Source organism: Anopheles ziemanni, chromosome 2, assembly GCF_943734765.1.
Source record: "Anopheles ziemanni chromosome 2, idAnoZiCoDA_A2_x.2, whole genome shotgun sequence".
NCBI lineage: Eukaryota > Metazoa > Arthropoda > Insecta > Diptera > Culicidae > Anopheles > Anopheles ziemanni.
This window is the reverse complement of record NC_080705.1, coordinates 72545102-72563487: the sequence shown is the minus strand read 5'-3', so window position 1 is coordinate 72563487 and position 18386 is coordinate 72545102. Positions and strand designations below refer to the sequence as shown.

Genomic DNA, 18386 nt, shown 5'->3' with positions numbered 1-18386 from the left:
GGCGGGTGAATTGCGCAGTGACAAACAATGCCTATTAATTGTAAAGCTGTACTTTTAGCAACTTGAAAGACAGTTTGTTTCGTCGGCTTGCACAACCGATCGTCTGCTCGCGGAGACCATTTATCTCATGGCCAAACGAGCCGAGTAAACTGCTGACAATCGTTGGGCGGCCTGCAAGCATTGCCGCTTACTCGAGCATTAACTAACAACGGTAGTCGAAGAACAATTGAAAGAACAGGAAAATGAACCAGCGAGATGTTGTTTCTTCTGGGTACGTAGTTGAGGGACGAGATTAAGCTTTAGTGCCGGTGCATTGAAACGGGAAAATGAACCAAGATTACCAACCATACCATGGATCCTTGCTTTCAATTGTTGTGAAAACTCTAATTTGCTAATGTAAATTTAGTTTGTCAAGGCAATGGATTATGGAGATACTTATTTCGTTTGAGCGATTTCTTAAGCGATTTTGTTTACTAAAACTAAATATTGTAAGTGATAATATTTGGGTAAGATATACAAACAATCAATATATCAAAAATAAAATATCGACAATAAAATGTTACACAAATTAATTAGATTTACGATGAAGCTAGTGTGTACTAATGTACTAATGAAATACAAACGTTTAAACGAAACTGCATTTAACTTTTTCCCAGTTGCGTGCTATGAAAGTGTTTTCCGCCTTTATATTTTCCCTCCCGTTTGTAGGTACATTCATTCGAAATGCAATATCCATGGCAAGGACAATTTACTTCACTTTGTAATTCCATGCACTCCGACCTTCCTTCTTCTCTTTCTACCCTTACGTTATATTTCATCAACGTGGAAACCTTTCATTACTCGTTGGTTTAATAAACGGGGCACATGCAAGCCCTTTGTCTTTACAGGAACGGTCCGGGGCGATCCTTTAAATTGTCCTCGCCGTCTAATAACAATGTCGAGCGTCAGCCTACAGGATAACAACAAATTACCAGAGCTGCCACCGCATCCACCAAACCAGGCAGGCGGTCGAACTCCGCTTTCCAGCCGGTCGGTCCAGGAATATCGACGAGCTTGCGGTTGTTTAGCTAAAAGGATAAATCGACCCGTCCGGCCGAAGGGGAAAATCCCACCTTGTCGGGGAGGCGAAGCGGGCAGAATAATAAACACCCTGTTGGCGTGACGTTCCCTTTGCCGTGGGGTGACGTTAGTGGCTTGGTTGGCAGGCCCCGTCGGTGCATGCAAATGGCAGTGCAATTCCATCCAATCGGTCCTTTGTGCCTTTGAAAACAAAAAGAGAGAGGCACCAACGCCCGAAAGGAAGGGAATGTGTGATAACCCACTGTGCAGGACACGGCGGTTGAAAGTGGTGGAAAATGTACTGATTGACATAACGTTGGCTTCCCAAATCCTAATCACAGGTCAGTTTTCAACAAACACACATAGCACATATTTTAACAAGCAATAGTAAGTATATTTAATGGCAAGCTTTCACCAGCTCGGTTTTGCTCCGGCTATTTCTACTCTATATCTATTAAACTAACGACCACTGTTTGGGAGCTCATGTAGAATGAAAAGCTTACGCCGCAAAAGGTTGGTGGAAAGTCAATGAACGAAAGCCTTCGTGCCATGACGAACACCACCGTTACCAAAAGGATTGAGAAATGAAGCTAAAAAGTGCTGAAAACCAGCGAGCGAACGATTGAAATATTGTTTATTACTAATGTAAGCATTTTTGTGATCATAAAATAACCTCACATGTTCAAAACAATAGAAACCCCGGTATGAAAGAGAAAACACAAAGATTTTTCACAAAACATGCCCGACTGGATTTCGTTTTTAGAAACAAAAAATGCTCTGAAGTTGGTGTCGAACTGAGCGAAACTAAACAAGTTGCGGGGTAAAAACTGCCGATACCGAAAGCTTTTGATATATTATTCACGTTGCAAAAATGCCGCACACGTATCTGTAATCCTTTCCTAAACCTGCTTCAAAACTGCACGTTGATATGCATAAAAAAATTGAGATTCTTTTTTTTGTATTGTACTAAAACATGCAAACGCATGTATTATTATTTTAAATCAAAAGTTTATCTTCTCTTCATTCCAGAAATCTATCAACGCACCAAAACATTGATTCATTCAAAGGTGTATGTTTTCCTTTCAGCTACCGGGAGCTGGGAAAAAATACACAAAATTCAAATCCATCCCATCACCCTAGACCCGTGGGAACGTCACGCACCGGAGAACCGAGCCCGGTCCAGTGTGCCAGTGTGGCTCTAACGTGTCCGTCACGGTACGGGACGGTAACCATCGAGCATCGATGCAACGATGCACATGGATGCATATAAATTTACACCTCCACACGGAGCTTCGGACCGGATCCCGTCGTGACCAGGAGCGCAAGGTGATTAAAGGATTCGAACGCAAACACGACGCGCCACGATGAACCGCAGTCGTAATTTAAACGGTAAATAAACTCGAAAACCGTACAAAACCCTCCCGAGTGCGTTGTGTGCGCTGGGCGCAGATTTAAGGTAAATTCGTTCGACATCTGTGCCGTACGAGCCGGGAATGGTCGGTAAAGATAGTGATTATTTGATGAACATGACACACACAAATACGACAGCAAAAAATATACTCACGGCCAGTGCCGGACGGGTTTACGCGATGCACAATTAATTTTAAGTCAACCTTTAGCCCCAGTACGGCAGAAAAAAGCACTCGGGTGGATCAACAAGGTATGCAAATAGCTTCATATTGGCATATTTGTATGTTTTAAATACAACAGAAAATGATGTAACCATCTTCCGTTAATTATGTATAAACAATCACGAAACTGAATATATTAACCCAATTGTTTTCAGATGGCCATTTTGACACGAAACAGAGATTGTCATAAAAAAGGGAGAAACATCCAACCCAAACAACACAACGAGTCGCGCAAATCGAATACTTCAAAAGCCGGGAAATGCGAGCATGAATGTTTTAATTTTAAATTGAATAAAAATTACCCCAAATGAAAAGTTGCCACACTTTTTCCCGCTCCCGGAAGCCAATTTGTTACACACTTGCTGCGCTGTATCTAATGAATGTGAGAATAATTTCTTCTCTGCCGTGCGGCTTCTAATGTGTGCGGTTTGTTTGAAAATCATGTTTTTTTGTGTGTGGTTTTATCGTTCTCTCATGTCACTGGGGGAACAAAAAGCCAGAAGAAAACATTAAAATAAAGAAGCAATTCCAATGGAAGGAGGTTGATACATCTAGGGCCATCTTGCGGTAGGCTTGGGTGAAAAAATTAGACCATTCGCAAATGGGACTTGCGTGTCTTCTAATCGCGAGCCGCTCGAAGGGGGAGGGGAGGAAAATATGAATTATTTTTACTGTTTGAATGGACTGTTCGTTTGCCGAGTTTACTTCTGCTCCCATTTTATTTTGTGCGTTGAGGCACGGGCACTCAAAAGATTACCGGCCAAAGAAACGGCAGACCGGCGTCGAAGAAAGATGGTTCAAAATTAGCGATGCCATTAAATTATTCAACGTCAAGCCAGCCGAAGCAGACCGTCGGTGGACCCATGGCTGCAAAAGAACTTCTCTCCACCCACCAGGTGGACCGTGGTACGGCGCTGCTTGACCTTCTTGACCGGCCTTCTCACCCTGCGAAGAATGTTTACCTCGATAGGCTACGGAAAGCGCAAGGGACGGGAAAAAATCCAGCTCAATAGAATGACATAAAAAAGATAGCTACAAGAACCCCAGCACATCTTCAACATTGTGTGCGGAAATCCACACGGAAGCTTTGGCGTGTGGCACGGGTGGCATTGGCCCAGCAGGTACCGCTATGTTTATGAACGGCTGCCGGAAAACCGGCCACTTTTCGCACGTACATCAGAGCGATCGGTGAATGAAGGCACGGTGCGCGGCACGCCACCGGCAAGTTCTTTCCCCCCCGGTTCTGATACCGAGCCGAGCTACAGGTATTTTATCGCCTTGCGTGACCAAACGACGGGAATGGTACGATGGTACGACGGTACACGGTAGTGGACAACTTTCCCGCAGCACACGACATACACCACGCCAAGTTCTATCCACTTTGTTGTTCTCACCCAAGGGACAACCTATAATAATCGATTGCAAACACTCTTTTCACGGCACCGGAAAGCGCGGAGATTGCGCGGAAGCCAAGGACGCGGCCAGACCCGAACCGGAAGGTATACCGAGGGGAACAAGTAAGCAAGCAAGTGGTGCTGTGTGTACACTTCTTAAAGAGGCCCGACGACACGATTAATTAGGTTTCCACCGTTTTCCCTCGACGCTGTGGGATGGGACCGTGGAGGACCGTTTCAGCTAATGTATTTATGCTGTACACTTTAAAAGCTACCTGCCTTTTACCCAAAACATCTTTCACCGCACGCGGCTCGGTTAAACACCGGCATCCTCATCATCTTCATGCAGCAGCCGCAGCATCATCATCATCATCACCATCATCTTCGACATCAACCTCATCCATCTAGCGGTTCCTAACGCGCGATTGCAGACAAAACACACAAACACACACACACAAAAGCTGTCCGGTTTACCCCGGGAAAAAGGTGGCGCATCTTGATTTATGAGACTTTAACACTCAGCGACAGCCCTCATTTAGATATGCGACCCAGATATGCAAAAGGCAAACACAACGGCAAGCTTCCGGAACTACTGGTGCGTGCGTGTGTGTGTGTGAAATGTAAAGTACACCGACTGGCGCAGACGGTTCCGTTCTGAGGCGATTAAGATACTCATCTGGAGAACATGCTCCAACATCCGGGGCAGTAGATTGATAGAACCGGATGGACGTGCGCCGTGCGACCCGATGGACAGGCAATCTGTCATAAACTTTCCACCGCTCAACAGGTTGCGAGCGTATACTTTTTTTTTCTATTTCCTTTTTATTACTAGCCATCAAACGCACGTTACTTTAAGCAATGATTTATGAACAACCAAAAGCGTTTGTTGACATTAAAACTACATTTTATTTTAAGAGAGGGGTTCTCGTAAACATCGTCAACTCAACTGGTTTGATCTTATCGAGGCAAAAGGCCCAAGGAAGCCGTTTTTCTTCTATATTTGAAGACACTTAAAATAGATTGGATATAAAAGAAAAGTTAAAGACACAGAAGCTAAAATTAAAAATATTAAAAATTTGAAAACATGCAATAAAAATAAACGATTGATAAAGTAATCTCGAAATATTCTCATCTGCAATGATCAATTTCTTCCCAATTGAACAAGTTAATGGATTGGTGAAAGGAAAAATTACCACTTTTTTATGCGTGCATAGCTTCATTCAGAGTATAATATTATTCATAATGTTTCTAATTTTAGAACCTTTGTGCTGTATACCTTCTTTTAGATATCTTGCTTTGTTTAAAGAACCTGAAGTTCCGACTTGTAAGAGGATCTTTCTGACAGTTGGAATAAAGTTTATCTGATCAAAGCCGATTTGCATAAGGGTTTTCAACAAAAATACTTTGTTTGGATCGCACACAATAGCTCATTACAGCATTATTAAAAGTCTATTTATCCTGTTGAAAATTGTGATAAATAGCAGCTGTTTGCAGATCACGGTCATGAACGCCAATAATGCGAATCATGAGTCTCAAATTTTCTTGAACAGACGCCATCAACACTCCGACGGTTGGCGTCGCAGCCCGTAATCATTTCATTTACTTGTACACTTCGATCAGGATTTCGACAAAAGGTTCGATCATGACTCGCCATTGCACGAACCGAGGTCCCGCGCTTGGAGCTGTTTTCGAAGTCACGCGGTAACGTAATTCCGTCGGATAAATGTGTTGACTTTAGTGCAACTTAACCTTGCCGGTACGGCAATGCAACCCATTGAAGGAGATTTAATTTATGCAGTGGATCATTACGAGCGGCGGAAAGGTATTAAGGCCATGCCGCCATTAAACTCCAAACACAGCACAATGACACAAACCCCGTGTCTGATAACATGGGGTGTTATCACATAACTTAATTTAATCCTTTCATGATCGCTTTCACTTCACCGAAGGAGGTGTCCGGAGCCTTGCTTTATCGTGTCAGAAACATAAGGAACATTTGGCTTACGACCTCCGAGGTTATATCAGGGTTTCCGCTTGTAAACTCTCACCGATTTCACAACAAGGTCATTTGGCTGGCGGCATTAGCTAGGCGCCATGCCACTCTCGTCGATTGCCAAAGTTTACCGGTGGTTCCGAAAAACAACAATATTTTCGTTTTCAACGCGCCCACCGGATAGGCCCACACCGCAGCCCTCCACAGCACCTTGAAGTCCGGCACTTGCCCGATAAATGTCACCGTTTGTTTGTAGCTTAGAGGTCTGTCGGACGTGCGCGCGCGCGATTAAAAGTGGCCGGCGTGGAGTGGAGTGGAGTGGGATTATCCAAAACAGACGCCGACGCGTGTGTGGGTGTTGAACGGTGTGGTATCTGCCGTGGGTGGTTGCTACCCCGTTCCTGCCAAATTGGGTGCTGCTGGTCACTGGTTTCATCATTGCCCTGGTGCGTAGGACTTCGGTGGATTTCGCCTCGCGATGGCGGCCGTTTAGTATTCCGCAGTTTTTTGGCGAAGAAAACGAAACCGCCGTACCACTTGCCGAGTGTCTCGATCGACTTGACTGGAACAATGTATCCAAAAGGCACGGAGACACACACTGCCCACACCGTAAGAGCGGGTTACAAGGGATTGAGGGAAGATTTGTTTTCAACACCCACCGAATGGGGCAAGTGTTATGTGTCGCTAATGCAGATATCGCATGTCTCTTGCTTTTGGGCTGATCTTGAATGATGGCGTGGCAAAGAAGTGTGGACCTCATTTAAGCCCCAAGCAGCAACATGGAACGGATATAGATCATAGCAAATCAAAGACTGTATATAAATTTACAGAAATATGCCAATTAATACAACATTCAAGGAATTATAACACGAGGCGGATAATGGGAACGTGCCAACGCATCTTACAAAGGACCATGTGATCTTAACCTTAAGCTAGATCCAGACGTAGGCGTAGCGGCAATCGGACCCGTCCACTTTGTTCATCCAGCATCTCGCTCGAAAACTCCTCAATCATTCGCAAACAATCAATAATGTGTTTCCATACACGGGTTGGACGTGTTTGATTCTCGCTTCGTTTTGATTGTCTCTTCTTTTTGGTTTGTAAAAAATCAATCCTCCACTCGCCGTAGACACTTGCCCAAACAAATGTTTATATTTTTGACCTCAAACGAAACGGTGGACCCACTTGAAAACGTTGGACCAAGTACCTCGCGAATCTATGGAACCGCCAAACCTTCGCGGTGACGATCGATTGATTGTTTCCCCGTGCGAACACCGTTTTGGACCGCCATCCGCGGGGGGAAAGTAGTGAATCTTGACCCGTTTTAATCGAATGTCACATTTGCTTAACGCTTGCCGCAATTACTGTGTTCTCAAGTACTTTTAACTTTTTGCCATCGCCAAAAGGCCGTCTTGTCTATCCGCACTCACTTTGTCTGCGACTAATTTACACACTAAGGTCTGTTTAACTTTTCATAACACCCACCTCCCCCGCTTGACACCCTCTCCCTGTCACAATGACGCTTGCCCTTTTCGGGGCGGTGGCGAATGTGTGTTGTTATTTCTTTTTCTTTTTTCCATTTTTGCGCAAACCTTCAACGTATCCGGCGTCCGAGCCCGTGGTTTTGCGTACCGATGCACGATTCAACCGTTTCCGTCATCATGAAACCGATTGCATTGAACGGGGAGGACTATAAAATGGTTGCGCGTTGTCGGGTTGGTTGGATTGCTTCAGTATTCATTTTCCGCCCCGAATCGATGGCCGATCGATTGGATGTGGTTGGGCCGGGAGTGGGTTTAACTTCCAACAGCTTCATTTCGATACCTCCGCCCAATCCACAACCCTGTTCCATTTGCGGTGATCGACCAGACGAGTGAGACGAATCGATCACGATTCAAGGGTACGACGGTTGAAAATCGTAAACAATTAGATGATTGTTTAAAGTGAAATTGAAAAAAAAACCAACATATTGGCTTCTTGCTTTTGTGTGGTTTGTTTGTCTGAAACAGCGTGTTTCATTCAAAAATGTTAGAAAACATATTTGTCCATGATGTGGCAACTTTTTATTTTTCGAAATATTTTAGTAAGCATGCATGCAATAAAAATGAATAACAGAGAGTGAAAGTAATGTGATCAAAGTCAGCCCCATGGTAGTGTTCGAATGAACTTTGCCCAAAAATGAAAAATTTATTGATGTTACATGAATTTCTAATCAATGCACTAGCGTTAACTTACAACTAAATGTAAGTAAAATATATTGCAAAAGTTGGCCTCGTTTTACCTTTCGATGCGCCAGATTTAGGACTTGGTAAAATGCTCCTAGTACAGCAGCCAATTCACCTCGTTCTTTCACGCGGCACTATTTACGCAAATTCCAGATCCACACGGGCAGATGTCACCGACCGTATGTTTAGTTTTATTGGACCCTGAAAATGCTCTCCAGCCGCTTATCTTATCTGCGCGCTCGGGTATTAGAAGTACCGGTGGAACAGCCACATAAACAAGCACGTTGCCGCTCGACCTACGGCGTTATCGTATCGCGCGTGGGCTGTTGGTTATTGCCACAATCCGGTCTGCCGATGGTGCTGAGGAGGTCTAAGCAAACATACGCACAACGCGAACGCAATGGCCAACACTCGGTTTGGTCTGCAGATGCTATTTACACGGACAAAATGGCGCAAACAGAAGCGCGAACCGATGTGGGACACTGCAAGGCGATGTGGTATGTCGTCACGTAACGAAGCCAGTTGCCAAAAGCTGGAAAACACATTAGGTTTTTCTCTCTCTTCGTTGGAAGTACTAACACTGCAGGATTATCTACACGGAATTTATTTGCTACTCACTGTCAACTGTAGCTAACGGACTCAAAAACCCAGACTTTGATCCTCCCTCCGCGTACTATTTCATCCACAACTGTAGCATCGGTTTCGCGTTATGCACTTGCAAGTGATCGATACAGCGTGCTGATCGAGCCGGCACCACAAACAATTTGACTCAAATTACGCTTCACAAAACTTCGCGGTACACAAAAACGGCACAGTGTCGCAGCAGGAGCGCACGTGAACGGAATGCACCAGATTACAGTGATGATGATGCATAAGACCAAAAGTAGTCGCTAGCAAGCACAATGCACACCGATGCTGCTTGCGAAGAGGCCAATTCCGGCACACGACAATCACAACCAAAAACAATCACAACGCGCTAGCAAACAGCTGTGAAATCCACTTCGTCGTCGTCGTCGTCGATGTTACACTGTGGAGACCGCAGTTCGTTTGTGACGGTACGCGTCGTCAAGCATCCACGGTGGAACTGAGCGAGCAGCCCCCGAAAAGCGCACGCCGTCCACGGAACGATCGGTCGTTGGGGGGGAAACCGAGCGAAATGGGGTGGGGAAAGTGCCTCGGGTGGGAAGCACGAATAAACAGATCCACCCGAGCAAGCAAGATGGCGCTACCCGCGGCCTATCGTGCGCCCGTTCGGACGACGCGCGCAGATGATGCACTTCCACGGTTGGGAATGTGACGGCGATCGTGAGATGAAATCGCGCGCGCGTTCGTCAAATTAAAATCTCGTAAGCTCGCGAGACCACGGTCGCGACGAAGCGTTAAATATGAGCGACATCGCAGTCGCAACAGACGCAACACAGCGACGCGATCGGTGGAGATGAAATTAATGGGCAGCCGATTGGGCGTCCGTAGAAAGAAGCCGTAAACAACGCGAGCGATGGAAAGCGCAACAGGAAAGATGATCGTAATCGATTACAGAAGCCCATCATGATGAAATTGCTGCACAAGTGGAACGCCGTTTCGAGCCACTTAAATTCGAATCATTCCCTGTCCAGCAATGTTCAAGCGGTTCGGCATTTCTCGCAATCGTTTGAGAAGAAAGCGAAAGACGAAAACAAATTCGACCTACGATAGGACGCGGTACTGCTGTCATCGGACGGATGCATTGTATGCTGATGACGCCGGAGGGTCAAAATGGGTGGACAGACAAGAGAGGGCGGCGGTTGCAGTGAAAACAAACAAAACTAAAGCCTTCGCCGTGAGTGTAATAAGTAAGATTTGATATATGTGTGCTAAAACGATGAACAGTGCTACTTAGCCGATGCATGAAGAGCTAAACAGAGTAATCAATGAAATGCATCTTGCACTGGAAAATCCCGACATGAAGTCAACACTTTTGAAACAAAGTAGTTCCGACAGAATTAGTTTCAAGTATGTTAGAAATATAAATTTAAGATTAACTAAGATTCAACATAAGCAAAGAGTTGTAATGTTGTTTCTATCAATTATCAGAATAGACATTCTGTTCAGCAAATGCTCTACAAATATTAGGTTTTTTTACTCTTTGTAAAATAAAAAGTTGAATATTCTTTTGCAATAACTATTTGTAAACTATTTAAATTTACTTAATTTGATGAAAACCAGATTTATTATATTCTTCGGCGTCTTTTGTCATACTTGCCACGCAACGTAGGGTTAAGATAAGATTAGATTATCTCAAAACGTCCATGATGCATCATTGGTTCTTCATTATTAATTTATTTTACTTATGTGGATTCGGGAATGAAGAGTCTTCTAGATTGACTTGAGTTGAAGCTCAACTGATAATAGTAGGACCCGTGTTTCTCGATTGTCAATAGAAAATTTGTTTAACAATCATCAAAGTTAGGCACACAGAACAATACGTAGCACAAGCACAGACCAGGTTTGACATGTTATTTTATCTGCTTTTCTCATGAGCATCGCATCCGAAATCAGTAAAAGCGAGCCTATTTAAACTCCAGATCGGTTGATGATCAGTCAGTCAGTGTCCAGACCTAAGGAAGTTGTTGTGATCGATTAAAAACACTTACGCCATGGCTTCTACAAATGGGGAATTGGATATTTCCACGCATCTTAAAGTTCACGCTGTCGTTGTTGGAGTATATGAAATATTGTTTAGCATTGCATCCGTGGTACTAGGCAACCTTTCGGTTACAGAAAATGAGAATAGTAAGTTCTTATCGATTAGGGAGAAACTCTTGACTGTTGAAATGCATGTGTTAAGTTGATTGTCGTTATACACGACGATAAAAGGAAACTTTACGTTTGTTTGTACAGATTTGTTTTAAGTGTTTCGTAACCGTTTTTTCGTGCAATTCGTGATCGTGTAGAGTTGTATGGAGTCAAAATTTGTTATTTCTAATCATTATCATGTGCCATAACGTTTTGTTTTTTTTTTAGCTAAACTTATTGTAAATGTGAAAATAGTTTGAGAAAACATTGTTTTTACACATATGTGCCAAACGTGAAATATTTTCATGTTTGAAGAATCCTTTAATAGAAATTACAAAGTACTTCGATCATAAGTCGATCATATCTAAATCAAGAAGTGTAACGTTAAATGTGTCGACAGAACAATTGACTTGATTGGCGCAAACTGAACATAAAGTGTACTGGTTATTCTTACTTTCTCACGGTCGCAATCTTTCCTCAGCTAAATTCTTCATTTCTACGCAACCAGCTCTTCTATATATCGGTATCGCGGGATTGGTATTTTCAACATTTTATTGGATTGGTTTCTTTGGGGTATGTATTGTACATTATATCCATCAAGGTACTATGTTATATTTACATTTAACGAATACTTTTTACTCATTTTATCTTCAACAAAACAGGAGTTCCGCTTCTGCTTAACGATTTTTTTAATATATTTACTAGTGCGAATTATATATCATGCATTTTCTACATATTCAATGTTCGTAAATGCGAATCAAGTAGGACTGCTAGCAACGCTTTTCGTGCTGGGTGAGTATTTTGACACAAATTTTTAATACTGTTCTGTTTATCAATAGCCACAAAGCTTGTCTTGTCGTTTCCCAAAATGCATGTCATTTGTTGATTTATTTGTTAGTTTATTATTTCATGAACCCTTCTTTATTTCATTCCCGATTAGGTGTTCTTAAGTACGAAACCAAGGTAGCAAATGAATTGCAAAAATCGTTCCGGAACAGAGAATCGCCTGCTACTGAATGTCTCAACCCCTAACCTTATTCAAGCAGTTCAATATCAAACAGCACGTTATATGTATTCGGTTAGCAGTTCTTCCGCAGTTTGTCAATCGAACAGTGCAATTATTGCATTCAAGGATATTGGAGTTAATACTTTCATATTAACTATCAGAGTTTTTGTATGTTTCTTCTGTTTGTTTATCATAACTTTAGGAAAACTTGAATATAACTATTAAGGCATAATGAGAAGTTAAATATATCAAAAATTTAATGTGATGTGAAATCGACTGTAACAACTTTCAAGACTGATTTGCTTGTCTTTCTACAGCAGCTTATTCCCTATTTTGTTAAATCTGCATTTTCCGGGCGTTACGAGCCTTCTTAAAAAATAAAAATACCTTACACTTGACATATGCAAACAGTTAGTGTTGAATCACCATTAAGGAAACACAGTAAACAAATGCACCTGCAAGCAAACAAGTGCAAACAAACCGATGTGCATGGACGCGACCGTAGCGCAGCTGCGATGTGGTTACCGAACGGCTTAATTCCACCATAGGTGTCGCCTTATGCATAAAGGGCTAAAGTTGTTGCTGCTTAACTACAGCGCTCGCAGATCGCTCGCTCTCGAATGGAAACCGATGTGTACCTTTTACCTAATGTAGGGACATTCACATTCCATCCGATGGGCCGTGCCGTAAGGGACGGGTGCGAATCGATACAACGACACCGGACCGGACCAACTTTGGGGTGCAGAAATGTTGCACCGTACCGTAGTGTGAGACAGGAACACGTGCAAGACCTTTTAAAGTCGATGTGGCACTGTGTTTAGCGAGGAAATGGTTGCATAAATTGAAACGATCGGCTAGCAAGACCCAGGAAATGGTAGATAAATCCAAGTAAGTAACGATTTATTAATAGTTTGGCACCACGAACATAAAAAGGGAGGAAACTATTGCACATTAAACAATGAAATTATGAAATTTAAAGTCTAGTTTGTTATTTTATTAACGTTTCTTTTCAGGTTTTCTAATATTTAGAATAACGTTAAATTGAAAAAAATGTCCCAAGAGCGGGTTTATCTTAACTTGTGAACTCTTAACCATCTAATTGATTACACATTCTTGGAATTATTCGCTCGTCAACTTTTGCAGTATGCCTAATAATAAAACGCACACGCCCAACCCTTTAATTGATTTCCAATTTAAAACGGATTGTTCCACAATCAACCAACTTAATTCGACCTGCCCACCGTAACACGTAAAATATGGCACACCTTTATCCCCTGAAGGATTGGCTTGGTGACACAGTGCGATCGAAAGCTTACTTTCCGAACGCCCGCATAAAATTCACACATGCTCATTAACATACCGTTGATCCGCTAAAGATCCCCCATCCTCCCAGCGTCCGGCGGCCCGAATCGTAACGCTAATCGAATAAATTAATATGTACACCATTCTATTCAAAGTCAACATCGTGCCATCGGATCGGCAGCCACCACCACCGTCAGACGCAGCATAATTGTATTAGATACGCTTTTATGCCACCGCCAAAAGACAAACAAACGCGCTCGGTCGCGTGCGTAAGTTATTCATGATGATGATAATGCGCTCTCGCTGAAACGGTTTCATTTGTTTAAAACGACGACGATGGATGAGAAATTGCCAGAAATAGGCGGCTTGTCGGGTGGGGTTCGAGGCAACCTTCCATTATTCATATTGCACGTGCCTAGGGCTTTCGTTGGGGAACACCACCGCGTGCAAGTCAAAATCATCACACACTACTGGCGAAGAGGATGACTAGGGGGTTGGTTTCGCGTTGATGGTATGCATGCAGCCGGCCATTTCTCATTTCCCAGCCCCGTCGAAGATGCTGTCAGCGAACCACGTCGGATAGAGCAAGGCCGCAGAGCCTAAAGCGCACAAGCTCCAGGCAGTCGAAGCGCCCACTGTTTGCCCGAATACCGAAAGCATAACGGCATCAAATCAGCATAATTCAGAGACAATTGACCAAACAACCCACCGAATCGTTTGCCGACGCTTTCCACACTACTGTCTGATAATGTGAGGCAGTCCCAAGAAGTCATGGAGCTAGTGGCCTATCCGGTGAGAGCTCGCGTGTCTGTGTGGGGGAGTAGGTGTGTTTGCGTGCGGCAGGGAAAATAATGTACAGTTGATTACTTAATAGGAACGAATTAATTCCGTAATTGAATTTATATCAGCACAAACATCAACGCGCGCACCGTTTGCCCAACGAAGGCCTTCGCTGTACGGAGTTCGTGTCCATTTCCTCAGGGTATTGTACAGGCTCGGTATGGAGAGGGCTGGTAGTAGCCGGGAGCCGGGAGCCTTAATGCTCGGTGCAAGGATATTACCACCGAGGTGGCAATGGACTCTTTCGAGCACAGCACAGGTCAGTCTACAGGTTGCTTCAGCTCAGTTTGCACCGAGTGTGTTTGTCGGAAAGAGGTCGCCTCCAGACGTACAGCAATTTCATCATGTCGATTATTGGCTTACCCGGTGGAGTGAAAGAAATTGCACGATAGCTCCCGTAATATTGCGCTGCACGATGGTGTGGAAAGGTGTTTGAAAACTTGACCACAACATCGATGTTGCGCTCGTTGCAATTTCCACTCTCTGCTTCGTCAAGGTACGAGCTTCACAGCCGGACAGGAACAAACTGACCGGACGGAGAATTTCCGCTTGTTCCACTTGTCGAACTAGGCTGGACACGCATTGTTCCTTGCTGGTGCAATATTAAACATAATCTAAATCATCCCGACCGCATGGCCAGCGGACTGTTCATCGTCCGTATGGAACTTTGCTTTGGCTGCGTAGGCCGCGATCAATGTTGTTCCATGAAAGTTTACATTAAATTGGCATCAAGCCGCAGTTGCACTCGATGTAGATGTTGTGTAAACCTAAGGCAGGGCAAACAACCGGCAGTCGTAAAGTGCCTGAGCAAAGTAAGACATTTATGCGCCACCCCGTTCTCTGGTCGGAGAAGTTATGACCGGACATAGATTTTTCAGATTCAAACGAGCTGTGGGAGACTGAAACAAAAGTGTGCCAAGCGAACAATGTGTGTATAAAACTAGAATTGATAAAAAAAAGTCCATGTTTCAAGTTTCGCAGTTCAACAATCTTTCAATTTAAACTATAAACGATTCATTCAGTATTTAACATTCATTTCAAATGTTGACTTTTTCCGTAGCATTTCATTCATTTGCATTTGGGTAAATAAAAATGAAGGGCTCAAATAACTTCGTTTCTTCAACCGTCTCCACTACGCAACCTAAGGCAATGGCAACCGTTTCGTACACCGACGATCGCTTTGCTTGCACCGTGGTTTGGTTCGGGGAGCTAAAGTGATACATTTGCGTAAACAACAAAATATTAAACGGTTAAATCCCGGCACAGCCTCCGTGGCGCGAATTCCCTAAATCCTCCGTGCGCTTTCCAAGCGCGGAGTACAGAAAACGCCACAGAAAAGGAAACGAACGACCAAAGGAAACACCGACGAAAAACACAAAGTATCCGTCCCGAGCGCACGGACGGTGGACGACAGGAAATTGCGGAAGTGAACGAGGAAATTGCACCTCGTGAAATAGGAGATGGGCGCCGGGCCGTAACAACGCCGTGCCTGGAAAGCCAGCAGGCCGGTGGAAAACTGGTGTTTGACAAATAAATAAACAACGGCAGCAGCCCGAACACGGCCGGTCCAGAACCGCACGGCCAGGTCCGCCAGCAAGTCAAAGCATTCTCGGGGTTGGTGAGTAAGCCATGACGAAGATTGTTGCTTGATGAGGGCACCAAGGGAATCACGACGGGGTTTTCACGACGTCTCGTAACGGCTGATGAACTTCCGTAAACAGTTTTCGTGGTGTGTTTGCACAGGGAGGGATTGCGGGCGCGGTTGGAAGAAGATTTAGAGAATCTTTGGTATTTGGGATATTGTTAAGATCGCCCGAGTTAAACATGTAAAATAACTTAATCCGGTGTATTCAAAGACGCTTCTTTGATGCAACTGCTATTTAAAACCGGCGAGACCCAAAGTAAATTGGCAGAGCAATCGTCAGTGTAACGCAGTTGGGCCAGATTCAAATGTTCTAGAATTCCAACACTTGAAACATCATTAGATACTCGAGCGACCATATGGAGGCAAGTAATCCACTGTCTCGGAAAATAGATCTGTTTAATGTCTTCTTGAGCACGCCTTCAAGTATCAGAGTTCCTTACAGTAAAGGCTTCATAATTGGGTGGAGAATCGTTTTCATGTTTAAAGTTGCAAATATGTTGGAGTTCATAAGAAAATAATAAATATATTTGTCTAAGCATACCAGTCGACAAGTATTGTGTGTATTGTGCATCATCTTCGTGAATTTAACAGGTCTCAGGAAAAAAAAAACGATTGAATACTACTTGCAAAACGTTCGCCCATCACTGTACCGCTCCGTATTCGGTTGACCGTACGTGGTCTATCAAACATAACTTCCAGCCATCAATATATCAACCACACAGATAGAGGCACAACACTTTCACGCATTCTCTGGAGCCGCCACGCATTGTCCGGGGCCTCGGGTGAAACTATGATACTCTTCAGCCGACGCGTCGGAATGCTGCGTCCAGCGTAACGCAACGGTTTCATCTTCCCGGTTCGGAAGTGGTCCGGTTACGTGAGGTCACGTCCGCCCGAATGTAATCTCTTTCCGGTAGTCCGGGGCAGATCGTGTAACCAGCTGAACTCGCGTTCACCAAGGTGAAGAAGAAATGTTGGAGCATTCGCTAAGCGGTGTTGGATGCGAGAAAAGATCGTAATGCTTTTCCGGTGAACAATGTTGATGTGTCTGAAAGAGCCAACGGGGGTGTTGGCTTGATAGTCACGAACAGTATCGAATGCTAAAGAGTAAGTTATAGGATTCTGACCGTAGGTTTGTTGCGTATGGAAACCTCCCGAACCTGCTGGCATCAGTATGCGTACCCAGCGTCAGCGGCTCAAGGTTCCGATAATTTCCGCCGCACAATTAGTCCAACCGGGAGCATTCACAATTACTTGATTGGCCGTGAGCGGTATTGTTTTGTGGTTTCGAGAATCGTTGATTGGGCTTGATTAGGGCGCGTTTACGAAAGGATTTTTGTCTCGCATATCGTTTCACCCTACCATCCCAAACCACACATATTCGTTCGGATCGTGCACCGTATCATCGCATATTACAGTTATACCTAAGATCCTAATTGAAATGACCCCGCGCTAAAGTGGGTAGACTTTAAGTAATTTGACCGAAGCCTGGTTGTGGCTTCAACGCATTCTAGCGAAATCGGACGCGAAGACCGTATAATATTTAAATTCCAACGCATGGACGGTTCTGCAAATCGTCTCTCCAGATCCAGACCGTGTAACTCCTCCGGAGGATATCGGGGACATTTCTCAAGTCATGTTACTTAACGTACACATACCAGACGAGAAGCAAATATATATGTCTCATCGGTCTCTGGCCACACGGTTCTGCCCGTTGGTATGACATCATCCGGCTGCCGGCTACGATGATATTCGATGCCGAAAACTAAGTAACCGCAACAGCTCCATCGGATCGGATGGGATGGATGATGCCGCTTTGTTTACCCCTTCGACCACGTGGAAGCCCGGTTGCGCCCGGTTCGCGTGGTAAAATGATACCTTTGTTGTGATGTTTTCCATTCGAAGAAGCGGAGACAAACAATCACTTCTTTTCATGTGCTTCGGCGAAGGCCTAGCGGGGGTCATAGGCAAACATACGTGTACAGGCAGCGTTGGATTGGTTTTTATCGTACAAAAGATGCACAAAGCCATCGTGCAATGGATACCGGCGTTCGGCAAACGAACATTATCTAACCAATGGAACTAATTTCCACCCACGTTGTTAAGAGGTTTTGTTTTTTTCCAGGAACATTCGCACAACAACTTCGCGATGCTGCTGACACCCACCGTCTTTCTTCTTGCGATATCCATTACCAATACCCAACCCGATATTCTTATTCACTTATCCCTTAATACACCGTAGGCCTACCTCGAATGGAATAAAATCACATCGACGCCTAATCTGAACCATCCTCAATAAGATTGAAGAGTCTCCGAGCGCCTCAGAAAGGCACTATGAAAAGGACTTGGATTACTTACAGACCGGGACCAATCTGGTAGCTCATGAATTTCACATGAAGCAGCAACTGGAGTGGAGAAAACAACCCCCGACGAGTTGCGTCCTGCTGACGTTTGTGAATATGTGATCCGTTTTTCTTTATTCCAATAATCCTATCCCAGAGGAGTAGGCTGATTTG

General features: G+C 44.1%; 1 protein-coding gene across 1 annotated transcript in view; it reads right to left on the bottom strand.

The window, feature by feature from the left end:
• LOC131290180 (rap guanine nucleotide exchange factor 4) overlaps positions 1-18386 on the bottom strand; it is a 98870-nt gene that overhangs the window by 63206 nt on the left and 17278 nt on the right. The window lies entirely within an intron of this gene.